Raw genomic sequence first — 16284 nt, 5'->3', positions numbered from 1 at the left:
TATATATATATATATATATATATATATATTACGGAGATGCACTTGCATAGCAAGTGACCTGATCTGAGATCGTGTGCTGGAACGAAAACAATTGCAGCGTGGAAGGTGTTTATAAGCTATTTAAAATAACACACAAAATCCGTTAGATTCACTTCAACATTTAAATTTAATTTGTCAAAATATTTTCGTCGCTTTGAGACCGCGACCTGTTCACTGACAAAATGTATACACACTTTAACAGCTGATAAGTATTTAACAGCTGAAATTTTCATTCTAGAAACGATGAAGGAAGCTAGACTGTGCTTTGAACAAAGAAAATTTGTCCTAAAGTGGAACTGAAAGTTTGAAAACGCAATTGAAGTGCAAAGACAGTTAAAGAGAGAGTTTTAAATAGATCCACGTTCAAATTAGAAATAAGTTTGAAGCATACGAAACTGTTCAGAGTGTCCACAAGTGATATTTCAGGAGACCGAGGACCAAGAAAAGATAGGAAAAATTAGATGGGAAATTAGTCAGGAATGAGATGGGAAGTTTTAAAATCAAGAGTCCATCGCATTTTGAAGTGCTGTTATTGAAAAATTACATTCCAAGAATAGTTCATGCTCCTAAAGATGATCCAAACCGAAGTGTGGAGTTATGCAAGACGTACTTTGCAAGGTGTGTAGAAGATGAACAGTTTCCAGCAAAGATTGTTTGGTTCGATTAAACACCAAAATTGCACCTATTGGACAATGAAAACTCACATTTCTACGAAGAAACATCATGTTAATTTACCAGTACTATGTTATTAAAAAGTTTAATTAGATCAATTTTTTTTTACGGTACTGTAACTATACTAAAATTACTCCGACAATCTGTCATGCCAAGCATTCAAGGGGACTTTGAGGATGAGGAGTTTTATTTCCATGAAATTGGGAAACCCCTATACTACCATAGTAATGTAAATGCCTACCTTGAAGAAATTTTGCCAAATAAATGGAATATAATGGGTTCCCATTATTCTGATGCTTTGTGAACTATGTTTTCCGTGTGTGTGTTTTTGTTTTTGTGTAGTTAAATCAGTTTGTGTCTGTGTGTTGCGTGTTGCTTGATATGTGGTTGTTTAATAATCGTCTGTTATGTTTAAGTTTTGTACTGCTGTAGCTAACTTTTGTATTGTTTCTATTGAACAGTTAGTGATATTTTGTTTTGTTGGTTTACTAATTAGTGTTAAGTATTATATTTGTCGCAATGTTTAAGCTAAAGAATGGATTGAATCTGATACTATTTTTTTTCTGTTTGTTTTGCTTATTGCTTGTTTGTAGTGTCTCAACTATATGTTATGGTTTGTCATTTAATCTACTTGCTATTAGAGCTTCATTGTAGAAGTATGCTGCTCAATCAGTTCTTTGCTAGAAGAAATACTTTAAATCTCCTAGCTTATATAGTTGACAAGGGTTTTGATTAGTGTCAATATTCTGAATTACGGCTATATACCAAGGTTTGGATGAGGAGGCTCTTGTCAAAGAGTTGCATACAGCTTCATTCCCTATTGAAGTCAGCAGACAAGATTTCCAGCAAAATCTGTGCGCTATTTATTGTAGATGATTGGTTTGCAACCTAATGAATTGGAAAAAAAATCCTAGAGAGATAGCCAATACAGCTGAGGAGAGCTGCTCAAGATGGTTGTATTTGAGAAGAGACAGCAGATAGAACCTGCTGTAGGTGAAGGCTAATTCAGTCCTCATAACTGCATTCAAGCGAAGCGTTGAGACCAAGAGACGAAACACTTGTGGCATTGCTGAAAATACAGAAGAGCAAAACAGTAGCTTTTGTTACTATCAGAAGAGCTCGCAGCATCTCTAATTAGCACCCGTTATTTCTGACTGAAGCAAAAGAACTCTGATGTTTATACACTTACCTGAAAAGCTGAAGCATTTCCGAATCATGAGGATCCATCTCAGATTTCCGTAGCGTAGAACTATTGAGAAACAAATCCTCCTCCTGAATAATAGGCCGGAGGTATTGAGCCTAGCAGTGAAAACAAGTAAAATGGTCTTAAATCCAAAACTGTTTACAGAGGTCAGATTCTGTATGCAATTATCTACTTAAAGCTAGGCGAATTTAACTATTTCAAAATTAACGGACTATAAATTACTAGTACTTCGGTTGGTTGCCCGGTACTATATCGACTGACTGTAGTGTATATAGTAAAAATAAATCACTAGCATTGCAAATTAAACGTGTTCAACTGGGAATTGATTCAGACTCACTGTCTCGGTCCGTTGACTGCAATAAATATAATTTAATACATTAACATAGATGTATGCTAATTTATGTGTCTATTCTCTATCCGCACATTTAGAACATATATTAAAACTATTTGTTGACGTAAATTTAAACGCATACAAAAACAGATTTACACACACACACTAGAATACGCATACACTCAGATTACAGAAACAGATTCTTAGCAGTACTGGCTCAGAACAGTGAAATGACAGGAAGGGTGACGGACGTGCTGGAAAGTCACTTTACTCCAATTTTTTTATTTTGAAAATTGTTTTCAAATTTCTTGGTTTTCAGCAATGGGCTTATGATATTGGCATAGACAAGTAGCCTTTCAAAATTGTTTCGATTTTCTTTTTTTCTGTTTTTCTTTACTTTTCTTCATCTCTTTATCCCTTACAAATTCTGTTTTATCTGTGATGTACTGGTCTGTGGTAATAACAAAGCAAAATATTTAATTATACGATGTTCTAAGATGCATCGAATATGTGATCAATACCTCTTACATAGATGATGCTCTCAGGAGAGAAGAGTGTCTGATAATTACCGTTATGCACCAAAACACTACAGCTTTTCACATTTTTTAATGATTACAATCATAATAATTAGATAAATTCTTGGCGATTACTCGTCAAAGCATGCGACCTTTCCTTTCTGATCTATATGAGAGGGAGACGAAGACGATACTTTGTGTTTTCCATCTACGTCTATCTCAACACGCATATTGGAAATCTAACAATTCCAAATGGTTGGATTCCGGCAAAAAAAAAAAATAAAATGCTCGTATGATTAACAACTATGGAAATATGGAAAGAAATGCTGATTGTATGCAATCTAGTCTTTTTCTAAAGAATTTCAAAGAATTTTCGTTGAATCACACTAGTTTTTCCCCATTAATTCAAATGATTCATTAACCTGTATTCGTGCCACCACACTTGTTGCTGTCTATGCTTCCAATACTACTCAAAATTCATATCTCACATTCTTTTCTATTTCCTCTTTCTTAAGCCTAATTTTCCGATTATTGCTTAAACTTAATTAACAACTGCAGCTATTTTTGCTATTACTACCATTATGCTTTCTAAATAATTCGTCTATCGCTATCTAATAAATAAATATGAAAAGTTCGAAGTAGTTGTATGCTGTCAACTTAATGTGACAGTTCCCTGAAGGGAATAATACTACTGTTGGTTAAACCTAGGAAGCTGCACCGCTTCCTGTCGACCTTGACACATTTCCTGTGTCCTTATGTTTACAAGGGGGAGACAAGCACCTCCACCCAGCTAAGCCTGCATCCAGAGACATGTTTCTGAGTCTTTGCTCGTCATCAGTCTGGAGTAGTATGACCTGCTAGTCGATACCTGTCAAGCTCTTGCAAACATAATAATTCTAGTGAAATACATTCACTGATTTCAAATTTAGAAATAATACATTTCTAAATCTCTCAGAGAGATTTATACAGTAATGATACGATGAAGCAGTTGTATGCTGTCAACTTAATCTGACAGTCCCCTGAAGGGAATAATACTACTGACCTAGGAAGCTGCACCGCTTCCTGTCGCCTTGACACATTTCCTGTATCCTTATGTTTACAAGGTGCAGCTTCCTAGTCTAACCAACAGTAGTATTATTCCCTTCAGGGGACTGTCACATTAAGTTGACAGCATACAACTACTTCATCGTATCACTACTGCATAAATCTCTCTGAGAGATTTAGAAATGTATTATTTCTAAAAATTAAAAGTTCGATTTAGCAGACGACAATTAAATGCACAAAAGTAAATACTCTTTTACTCTTTTACTTGTCTCAGTCATTTGACTGCGGCCATGCTGGAGCACCGCCTTTAGTCGAGAAAATCAACCCCAGGACTTATTCTTTGTAAGCCTAGTACTTATTCTATCGGTCTCTTTTCTCCGAACCGCTAAGTTACGGGGACGTAAACACACCAGCACCGGTTGTCAAGCGATGCTGGGGGTACAAATAGACACACAAACACACACACACACACACATACACACACACACACACACACATATATATATATATATACACATATACGACGGGCTTCTTCCAGTTTCCGTCTACCAAATCAACTCACAAGGTTTCGGTCGGCCCGAGGCTATAGTACAAGACACTTGCCCAAGGTACCACGCAATGGGACTGAACCTGGGACCATGTGGTTGGCAAGCAAGCTACTTACCACACAGCCACTAATTGACGATTTAAAAAAAATATCAGTAAATTAACATTTTTCGCCATCATTTCAACAAGCATTCCTACTGATGACAGCACTATCATTCTAACAGTAACTATAGTTCACAGTGAATTGAATATGTGTGTGTGTGTGTCTGAGCGTGCGTGCGTCTGATTATATGTCTGTAAAAAGCGTTTTCTTTCTTCTTACTACGTTCCTTCCAATTAACACTCTTCTATTTGCCTGTCTCTCGCTACCCCACCTCTCTCTCACATTCTCTCTCTCCTTTCAAATTCAAATAACTATGTACAGCTATTATTCTCTTTCTTTTCCTTCTCGTCGCTATCCAGTGAACACTTTACTCTCTCTCATTCTCTTTTTACCTGTCGCTACGACCAACCATTAAACAACATAACAAATGTAGGTACATCGGCAGAATAATATTATAGATATGTTACTGAAGATGAGTATGTATTCGCTTGTGTCATATTCCGTCTGTTAATTTTATAATGGGACTAGAAGGTTCCTGATACCTGTGGAGTATCTCCTTCTTCCATTAATATTACTTTTTGTAGTCTTAGAATTCTGGAACTCGAAGAAGAAGAAGCTTACAAGCGGGTTCAATTCAATGGTTGTTTATTTCGTTCTCATTTCATGGGGTTTGCTCCTGACGACCATCTGTATGTCAGCGCGCAGTTCGTTAGCTCTGTTCGCGAGAGGTACATTACTTCTGGAGATAATGGGTGAAGTTAGAGCGGGTTAAGAATCCGCTGTGAGCTGCTAGGTTGCAGTGTTGTTCTACGTGAGCGCCAACGCGAGAGAAGAGGACGGGTTGCTCAATGCACCTCTTTAAATAGATGTTGCTCACGGGAGCCTCGCTGTAGTCTCGCGCATGGCAAACATGGTTGTAGGCGAGATCTCGCTCTTGTCTTGGACGTGGCAATGGCCGCCGGCGAGATCTCGTACAAGATGGAACTGGCTTCTTGTGTCACGCTACAGGGGCTCCCCCTGAAAACGTCAGTGCGAAAATTAGAATGACTGGAGCATGCACAAGAAAGCAAAAATGGCCACCGATCACAAACAACAAGATGTGGTACAAAATATAATACAAAATGTGAAATTGAGAAAAAAAATAATCACAAGCAGTATAAAAGGAGCATGCACAAAATATTATTTTCCAGAGTTCAATGATAAAGCATTGGTATTGTTCAGCACACGAAAAACAATTGTCTGTCACAGGAAGAAAAAAGAAAAAAAGTTAGTTCTAGTGAGTGTTTTGGGCCAATGCACAGTGCGGCCTGTCCTGGTGACATAGGGTTTGTTCGTGTTAGGTAGTGGTGACGAAGGTGGAGGTGTAGGTAATGGTGTGGTCAAAGGTGCATGCGCAGGTGGACGTGTAGGTAGTTGCAAAGGATCAAAGGTGGGCGTGTTTGAGGTATCATCGAAGGGTGTTGACACCTCAAAATGTGCCCTTTTAAGTCTGTCGACCGACACGGTCTCCACCCGACCATTAATGTCGAGACTAAAAGTTTTGGGTGTGCTCGATAGCACACGAAATGGTCCCTTATAAAGAGAAACGAGAGGTCCTTTGACAAAATCATTCTGAAAAAAAACATGAGTCCATTTGTCAATGCCCGGTGGGACGTGAGAGGGAATAGACTGGTCACGTAGATGCATGGGTGGAAAACTTGAGAAATACGAGCGAAGTCTGGTGACATACGACGTTGGATCAGGATGCGATGAATTGTCTGGCGCCAACATTGTGTCAAGGAGTACCAGGATGGTACCGTAAAGGAATTCAGCAGTGGAGAAACCTAAGGTCTGTTTTAACAGCAGTGCGACAACCAAGAAGAACAATAGGCAGAAATTCTGTCCAAGACTGTGGATCAGGAGTGGCGCGTAGAGCAGCCTTCAGAAACGATCGACGCATGTCAATATGTAACAGAACCCGCGACTGACAGACCATGGTCCAACCAGATCAATGTGGACATGGCGAAAGCGAGTCTCTGGAGGAGAAAACTATCCAAGAGGAGCGCGAATGTGCCTGTGGACTTTAGAACGCTGGTATTTCACACAAGAGCGTGCCCAAGCGGTGATCATATGGTGCATATTAGGCCAGAAAAACTGAGCCGTAATAAGCTTCACCGAAGCAGCGATGCCAGGATGTGACAGTGAATGCAAAGGATCGAAAACAGAACGCTGGTGGATCGCAGGTACAAACGGTCTGGGAGAACCAGTAGCTGTGTCACAAAGGATTATGCCTTCAGCAGATGTAAGTGGAAGATAGGCAAACTTGCAACAGGACAGCTTGGTGGAAGTTAGATCCAATGTGTCCAGAGCTGGCTGATCCTGCGCAATGGCAGTTAAATCGATTGCAGCAGGAGTTGAAAAAGAACATTCAGGGAGACGAGAGAGTACGTCAGCAGGTACGTTCTCTATTCCAGGTATATGCCGAATGTCACTCGTGAACTGGGAAATGTAGTCCAAGTGACGAAAAGCACGAGGCGAGTGTTTGTCCGACTTAGATGACAAAGCGAACGGAAGAGGCTTGTGATCAGTATAAATCACAAAATCTCGGCCCTCTTAGCGATCTACCTGTCAATCCGTCACTTGACGGATTGACAGGTAGATCGCTAAGAGTTCACGATCAAACGTACTGTAACGATGCTCAGCTGGTTTTAATTGACAAGAAAAAAATGCCAAAGGCCGAGTTTGATTAATGACGGTATGTTACAAAACAGCACCAACCGCAGAATCCGATGCATCAACTGTTAATGAGAGACGAGCATCAGGAGCCGGATGTGCAAGCAAGGGAACAGAAGCTATTTCCTTCTTAATTGACTCAAAAGAAGATAATGCCTCGGCAGATAGAGTGATAGGAGCATCACTTTTTGTATTTGCTTTCAGTAGTTGAGTCAATGGAAGTAACTTGTCTGCACATTTACGTATGAAGCGTCTATAGAAATTGACGATTACCAAAAACTGGCGCAATTGGCGTAGAGAAGTGGGAAGTGTGATGCGCTGAATTGCATCGACTTTGGAAAAGAGAGGACTGATACCATTCGAGTCGATATAATGCCCCAGAAATTCCAGAGAGGACTGCCCAAAAACACACTTATCGGGGTTGATTCGCACATTGTAGTTGCGAAGACGCTGAAAAGGTTGAGATAAATGTTGGAGATGATTTTCACGCATGTCGCTAGCTATGAGCAAATCATCGACGTAAGCGAACACAAAGTCAAATCCACGGACAACTTCATCGATACTCGTTGCATTCCACAAACCAAAGCTCATAAACAGGAACACGAAACTTCCAAAGGGGTTAGTAACGGCAATTTTGGGAATGTCGTCAGGGTTCATTGGAATCTGATGATAATCCCGGATAAGGTCAATTTTGGAAAAAAATGTACACCCATGCAAGTTCGAAGAAAAATCCTGAAGAATCCTTATAGGATAGCGATCGGGAACAGTGACCGCATTTAAACGTCTATAATCCCCACCGGGCGAATGTCTGAATCCCCTTTCCTTGCCAAATGTAGAGGAGATTCCCAAGGGCTGGTAGAGGAGTGAATAAGGCCGAGTTGAAGCATATGTTCAAACTCAGATCGAACCTTTTTGAGCCGATCAGGAGCAAGTCGCCGTGGACGCGAAAAAACGGGTGGTCCAGAAGTAGTGATATAATGGTGAGTTGAGTGTGTGACTTTCACTGATTTGAAAGTCGGATCTACCAGCTCTGGGAAAGAAGCCAAAAAGGAGTGGAACTGGTTACCAGTGGTGGCGACAAAAAATGACGGACTAAAAACAGCATTAGTAGTAACGCGAGCAGGCGTGAACAAAGACGTAGAATCGTCCACGCGTCTCTGACGCCTGACATCTACTAATAAGTGAAAGTGGTTTAAGAAGTCCGCGCCCAGAATGGGATATGGTAGATCTACTATAACAAAAACCCACCTAAAATCCCTTCGAAGGTTGAGATCTAGGTGTAATGAGACCTGACCGTAAGTTTTCATCGGGGATAAATTCACCGCGTGCAGGTTGATGGCAGATTGCTTCAGCTTGTCTGAAGTAAAACGCAAATGCCAAATAGAACAGCTGGATCCAGTGTCAACCGTGAATGATTTCTTAGACACACGATCCTTAACAAAGAATGCACATGGTTGGATGCAACGACGGGCTTTCTCCTTGAAAGTGGCATGGTCCCAGCAGAGATTGAAACCCGTTGGAATAGACCTAGTCGACCGTGACTTAGAACGGCTTCTGCTGCGAGGATGACGAGAGCTGGCGTGTTCTCGCCACAATGTGTCCATGCGACGTGCTAACGCATCGACTCTCTCCAAAATGTCGTCATGTGACGAGGGAGTGGACTTAGCGGTAGTAGAAGAAGCTACTACGGTGTCCGAACAGGTATGTTGAGGCACAGGCTGCACAGTGAACTCAATAATTTTGTCCGCCATGGTAGCTAACTGGTCGAATGAATTCGAGTCGAGCGCTCTGGCCAGTATGGATTGGACATTCGGCGGCAGCCGAGAGAAAACTAATTTTCGGAGCAGAGAATTTTCCTCTGGCAATGTGTCGCTGAGTTCTCCCAGCTGCTCATCCTGCATCAGCGTCTGGAGTTTGCTGTTGGCGGATTGGGTGTTCCGTCGGAGGACCTCAGATTTAACGGACGCATAAGTCGCGTCCGGATGTGAGTCAGCGATAAGATCTCTCACTGAGCGTGCAAGAGGGCTAGGCATCCCACAGTACAATAGACTTAGTTGCTGTTCGTGAGGCACCGCATGGGCCGAAAAATAAGCGTCCAACTGGGCGAACAAAAATGTGACGTCACCAGAATACGTTGGTAAGTGGGGAAGACTCATTTTTTTTTTCTTTACAGAGGAGGGAAAAGAAGGACCAAAGAACCGACAAAGTGTTGCTGGAACAGTAACGTGTGTGCGAAAAAGAAAATTTACTTAAGAAAATTTTGAGTTTTTGTGTGTATGTGTGTGTATACTGTGTGCAGCAATGAAAAAAAAATTTCTTTTTTAGTCGCTAAACCTGTGTTGCAGTCCGCTGAAAAAGAAAAAAAAATTATTTATGTGCTTCTCTTTTTGTTTTCTTGTTTGTATTTTTTCTGTTGTTGTTGTTGTTGTTTAAGAAAACGTCAGCAAATGGCGGGCGAACTGGTAATGTTGTGTTTCACCACGTGAGGCAATCCGAATATTGCGGTAGACAGGAACGATAGCAGAAAGTTGATGGTCGGCTTGCTTGAAGTGTTCTTCCGTAGATGCATTTGGTGTATTTACTGGTAACAAACGTTGACGGTCGACATTGTGGGAGAAATTACTTCAACAGGAGATTATTTGAAAGAATACTGTGTATTTTCCTTGTCAGAAAAAATGCATACTTTTCTAGATACAAGTTCGAGGCGAAGAACCTGAATTCTAAGGTTCACTTGAACGAGAGAAGATATCCTGACGTCGGGCCATTGATTTTTTTGATTGAGAATGCAAGCGAAAACTGGCATTCTGGAGTTCAAGTGAGGCATCTACAACGATAAAGCTTTGCGGCTGCCGAAAATCCTTTTTCTACGTCGGAGTCACCATTTGTAAACTACCGTGCGAAGTGAAGGTGACGAGAATGGCCCCTTAGTACATCAGACGGTCGATACAATAAATATGAAAAGGATAAATGCGTATAAGTGCCAGAAGGAAAGAGAGACACAACTGAGTAGAATGTTTAACAGAATTTTATTAGGGTCATTCCACGAACAATTATTCTTTTCTACTCTAGGGACAAGGCCCGAAATTTTTGGGGAGGGAGCCAGTCGATTAGATCGACCTCAGTACGCAACTGGTACTTAATTTATCAACCCCGAAAGGATCAGAGGCAAAGTCGACCTCGGCGGAATTTGAACCTAGACCGTAACGACAGACGAAATACCGCTAAGCATTTCACCCGGCGTGCTAACGATTCTGCCAGCTCGCTGCTTTTCCATGAACAATTATTTTGATAACTCATGTCGATATCTCTAACTTATGTCACAGGAATATTGAACTTTAAAGTTTATTAAGTTTAACGTAAAAATTGAAAGGTATCCTATTGCCTAAAGGACCGAATGAACGAACGACTTATATCAATGTAATAAGAGCTTTCACTGGGCTTGCGTCCGTATGAAGACCTTTCGTTCCTGTTTCTTTTTCTTCTGAAAATTACATGTTTTAAGTTTTACATAATAGTGATTCCAGTTCTTGGTGGAGAACACTTGCGACGGCATGGGTTGCAGGGGCTAGCGCCGGCGCTGCTCTATACAAATTTTAGGTTTAGGGTTACAGTTAGGGTTAGTATTTAGTGAGTATGGGGTTATTGTAAATATTTACCAAATTTTTATCCAGTCACAATTATGTTTAACAGGAACTTATATTTGTGTGAAAGTGTTGGTATGAATGCGCGCGCGACAGGACCGCACACGGAAATTTTGTTTAGAAAAATACTTTTATAGGCGCAGGAGTGGCTGTATGGTAAGTAGCTTGCTTACCAACCACACGGTTCCGGGTTCAGTCCCACTGCGTGGCACTTTGGGTAAGTGTCTTCTACTATAGCCTCGGGCCGACCAAAGCCTTGTGAGTGGATTTGGTAGACGAAAACTGAAAGAAGCCCGTCGTATATATGCATATGTATATATATGTGTGTGTGTTTGTGTGTCTGTGTTTGTCCCCGCAACATCGCTTGACAACCGATGCTGGTGTGTTTAAGTCCCCGTAAGCTAGCGGTTCGGCAAAAGAGACCGATAGAATAAGTACTAGGCTTACAAATAATAAGTCCTGGGGGTCGATTTGCTCGACGAAAGGCGGTGCTCCAGCATGGCCGCAGTCAAATGACTGAAACAAGTAAAAGATAAAAGAGTAAAAGAGAATATTATCAAACAAGTAAAAGAGTAAAAGAGAATCAGAATTTTGTCTAACAAAAGTTGGATTAACATTTTGTGTAATGTAGCGACTCTGACATTTATGTTATGATATTAGGAATTTATGTTATGATATTATTTCCCGTTATATATACAAATGGCTTGATGGAATAATAATCTTAATTAAATATTCAAATGGCTTGGATCACATTAAAGGCATACAGTAGCCGTATGATTAAAATAACACGAGATATTTCTGTGATCGTTATTTGTTTTGTCTTGAAGAATTCTTTCTTTCTCTCGGTCGTTTTCCCTTTCTCTCGCCGAATTTCTTTTCTCTTTCTTTTCAATTATCTGGGTTTTTTTGTATCCATATGTTCTTCAATATTGATCGTTTCCCAAAATGTTACTTATTTCTGCTGTTTGTTTCTGTCTGTCAGTCAGTTTCGCTTTCTCTAGTTAATTCATATATCTCATTCTTTCTCCATCTCTGTTTCCATATATTTATGCATAGACAAACATCTTCTGTGTTATGACAACGTAGGTTACAGAACACTACAACAACATTATTTTTTCATAGAACTTATAAAATGCACTTAAAATGGAACGGATCCTCAACGATCAGGTAGGACATAATGTGCCGATAAATATGACGGTCATTCAAGTGCAATCTCTGATGCAAAACCTTTTCTTACCGATAAAGGCTTGCTCGAAATGTTTTTGAGGAACTTTTATTAGCTCAAAATTAACATCATCGGTGAAGCTGTCAGTTCTAATATAGAGATTGCTATTAATCATCCCGCAAAGCTGAAGAAAATTGTTGCTGAAGGAAACATTGTTTTTTTTGTTTTTTTTTTCAGATGACAAGTACATAACATTGAAACTTGGCTTTTCTGAAAGTGAATGCTTGCTAGGACTTCCATTTTTAGTGAAAGGGAGTCAGTACTAGGCTTTAATGCTTCCAAAAATCATCTGACACTTCTAATGGGAGGAAATGCTGCTGGTGATATGAAATTAAAGTCCCTTCTTGTATATCACCCCCCAGATGCAGAGAATTTCAAAGGCTAAATCTAATCTGCCCGTGATTTGGTATTCAGTTAAACAATCCGGGATGTTACAAGATTTTTACAGATTGGTTTACAAAGTACTTTTGATCTTTTGGTGAAACATTGCTTATTAATAGCAATTATTACAATCATTGCTCCTCTAGCAAGATACCAGGTTTAATATCATCTTTCTTAGCAAATATATCACCATGAAACGATGTACCAGGCAATATATAGAAAGGTAATACTTAACTTCAAAGTATATTATTTGAGAAGTGTTTTGAAACAACTCATAAAGTAATTGATGGGGAAGATAAACCTACAGAAATATATCTATTACATCCAAAATAACCGACTCATGGGAAGAAATAAAAGCATTCGGCTCATGAACAATGTGTTGTCGCAAAGAAGATGAATGAAAAAATTTATGTATAAGAGAGAGGGAGGGGGAGAAGGAGATTAAAGAAGAAATGAAGGAAAAGAAATGCATAAAGATAACGCGACAGACTAATGGTTCTGTACCTCAGCTAGGTACAGCTTGTCCATTGCAACTTTGCATCTCATCTTTGTTCTTGACAAATGTCTCTTTTACTCAAAGGAAACCCACGTACCCGGGATTTATTTCATTCATTATTCTGAGTTACATCTGGATCTTTCTGCGAAATTTGATTTATTGGGAAATGTTATTTTAAGAGGAACAAATATCAAATTTATAGATATCTATATCTATAAATACCTGCAATATATGTTCATGGTAATTTTATACATATTTGATTTACTTTTATTCAGAAATTTCAAATACATATCTCAGCTGAGATGATTTTAATATTGCTAGAGCTGACGGGAAGTTAGCATATTTATGTTTTGATAAAGATTACTAGAATCTAATTGTTATCAGCAATCAATCTATACTAGATTTTCACCTTCTATATTTCTAATTGCTTGCTCATCAATAGCAATCTTCGCAAACATTGCTTATTAATACAATCATTGCTCCTCTAGCAAGATAATTTGATGTTCTATTGTTCAAATATTGAAAAATGTCGAGTTTGTCTCAATACAGAACGCCATTTTTCTCTTTTTTGAATGAATATTTACTAAATTTAATAAAAATCAATAGATCTGTGGCAAGCGCCGTATAGCTAAGCCGCTTACATTTCCGGATTGGATTCCTAGTTTCTGTTCCTATTGCATCGCAGCCAATGTCTCTGGAGAAATCGTAAACATCGCAACATATACTCTCCTCTGTATAGCAAGCGGAGATCTCAATATGGTCCTGATCCACAAATGAAAACCTTCTCCATACACCATTAACGACCTTGAAAAAGGCATTCATGTCTTACTATTTCCCCGCTCTAAAATTCGGGTGTATTGTTTCTCGTCAAAATAAACACTGAAGTGGTAGACCCGATTTTTGTTCTTAGCTTTTGTTTTTGCTTTTAACCTAGTTTTTAAAAAAAATAAAATCCGATGATAAATTATAGAGATAAAATTAGTATAGATTTTATCAAAAGAAGTTACAAAGGTTGAACTTTCTGATATACTTGCTGACAATAATGGCCTTTGTATGCAAGTTTGTAAGTTCAATATCTAATCACATTATCGGGGTGATTTAGGATGAAAATAATGACATTGTTTACTCGACACCAACTGCACAATGCTCGTCAACAAAAATTTTGATTAAGATATAAGTAATGTCATTGGGTCGTTAGATACCAAAGATTTCATTTTCAATTAAATTAAGTTAGTGTTTGAAAGAAAAATGGACGTTGGAGTCTATTTCTCATTTCACACTATCTGCAGAATCATCTCTCAAAACTAATACAATCCACACAAACGCAGTACAATTATGAAACCAAAGGGTTTGTTTAATGCGGAAATCCTTTTAAATATACAACTCCAACCGACTGAACTGTACTTTACGTAGTATTCGTTTCCAGTTGAGTTGAACTTGTTACTAATTCCAAATCCTAACCGCACCTCCAAACCAAATCTAAACTCAAGCCCAGACTGACCATATCATCAAGTCTAGCTCTAACCCTAGCTCCCAAACCCTAAGCATCCCTCTTGAACTTTTGGACAGCAGTTTGGAATTTTGAAGATCTAATTATGCCAGATTCTATCATCATTATCATCATCATCACCATCATTATCATTTTCAAGAAGCATAGGATTTTTCGACTCTTCGTTACCATTCCTTCAAAAAAAAAAAAATATTAGTTAAGATTGTGACATCATTCAAACGTAAATAATTCTTGAGCTAGTTCGTTTTTGTCAAAATTGTTTGTGCTTGAACAGAAATTCAGTCCATGACCTAAGAAAGAGATATCATCTGGTAAGAGTTATATATATAACATAGAAATTTATGATAGACTTATTTTCTAACGTGATAGATTTTCTTGGACAAGCGTTTCCACAGTATTACTTCCAAGGTATTTCAGGCAATCTTTTGATTTCTGTTGAAATTCTTCACTTAAAACATGAAACCTATTGAATGACAAAATTTGCTGTGAATTTTTATTCGAGAAGTCATTAAAATGGGTTCGCATTTTGGATGGGTTGAATAAAAGCTTTTCTGGCGTTTCCAATCATTAATTCACATGTGTATGCTAGAGAAAAAGGACCAGAATCCTACGAGCCAATCTAGGGAATTGTAGGAGTTATGATTGTGCAAAGCGAGTGTTGTTATCTGTTGTGTACTTAGCTCTTGTAATACGGGTAAATTTAAGCTATCATAAAATAGACATCTGAAAAAAACTGGTAGATAAAATACAATGATTGTTTTTGGTATGATGGATAAACAATATGTTGCGTATGTAGTGTGTGAGAAATTCGGTATGTGAAAATTCGGTCGATTGTATTTGTATATCAGGAAAATTTTTTGTTAACATTTTCAAATCGGCGTCAACAAGTCGGGCATACACTGAGAACAATACATTTCGCATAATGGACGCTGTTATTCAACACTGTAGGTCAAAGTTAGTATCGCTTGGTGCGTCTTTAACAAGAATTTGAGTAACCTTGAACAGATGTTCTAGTTTGAAAATCGTTCCAGCTTCTTGCAAGGATGGTAAGCCAGGGATCATTCTCAAGTAATTTTCAGCTTTTCTGATTATTCCAAGTACTCCTACAATAACTGGTATTGTACTCGCCTTGAGATGCCACATTTTTTCGATCTCAGTGAGCAAATCTTTATATTTTCTGAGCACATCAAATTCTTTTATCACAATAGTATAATCATAAAGGATACTCATACAACAATATCTGATGGCTGTGTATGTACTTTGAATCTACTTCATTTTTCATCACATTTGGTTAATAGTTATTGTTATTATTATTTTAGTTACTTATAAATATTTCATTCACAAATTCAATCTATATTTTTTTGAAGGAACTGCTACACTTGTCCCTTGAATTGCTAGATATAGCAGTCACATATCCATCGCATCATACCCGACCATATTGAAAGGAACAGATGAGACAATGAGGTGTGAAATACATTATTCTTGGATGGCTATGGTTAGAAAGCCATTCACCAGAGTTCAGTTCGATCAGGGTTTAACAGCAACAACAACAACAGCAAAGGTCTTCACTCTATACTTACTTTCTCTCCCAGACGCGCATATGTCTGAGTATACGCGTGTGTGGGTATGTGTGTATGAGGTGGTATCAAAAGTTCCCGGACTTGACTATGTGGAAAGTAGCTTGTTTACCAACCACATGGTTCCGGGTTCAATCTGAGCAAGTGCCTTCTACTGTAGCTTCGAGCCAACCAAAGCCTTGTGAGTGGATTTGGTAGACGGAAGCTGAAAGAAGCGCGTCGTATATGTGTGTGTGTGTGTGTGTTTGTGTGTGCGTGTGTTTGCTTGTGTGTGTATATGCTTGTGTC

The 16284-nt window shown here is 38.8% G+C and overlaps 1 long non-coding RNA gene across 1 annotated transcript in view; it reads left to right on the top strand.

Annotated features, from left to right (window-relative positions):
• Window positions 1–14648: 14648 nt before the first annotated feature.
• Window positions 14649–16284, top strand: part of LOC128249879 (uncharacterized) — a 24247-nt gene continuing 22611 nt past the window's right edge. The window contains exons 1-2 of the long non-coding RNA XR_008266007.1: window positions 14649–14730; window positions 15787–15980. This is a non-coding gene — a long non-coding RNA (uncharacterized LOC128249879). The remainder of the gene's footprint in view (window positions 14731–15786; window positions 15981–16284) is intronic.

The sequence above is a fragment of the Octopus bimaculoides genome, chromosome 18, assembly GCF_001194135.2.
Source record: "Octopus bimaculoides isolate UCB-OBI-ISO-001 chromosome 18, ASM119413v2, whole genome shotgun sequence".
In the NCBI taxonomy this organism is placed as follows: Eukaryota; Metazoa; Mollusca; class Cephalopoda; order Octopoda; family Octopodidae; genus Octopus; species Octopus bimaculoides.
The sequence above is the reverse complement of the archived record's forward strand: the minus strand, read 5'-3'. Positions and strand labels throughout refer to the sequence as shown.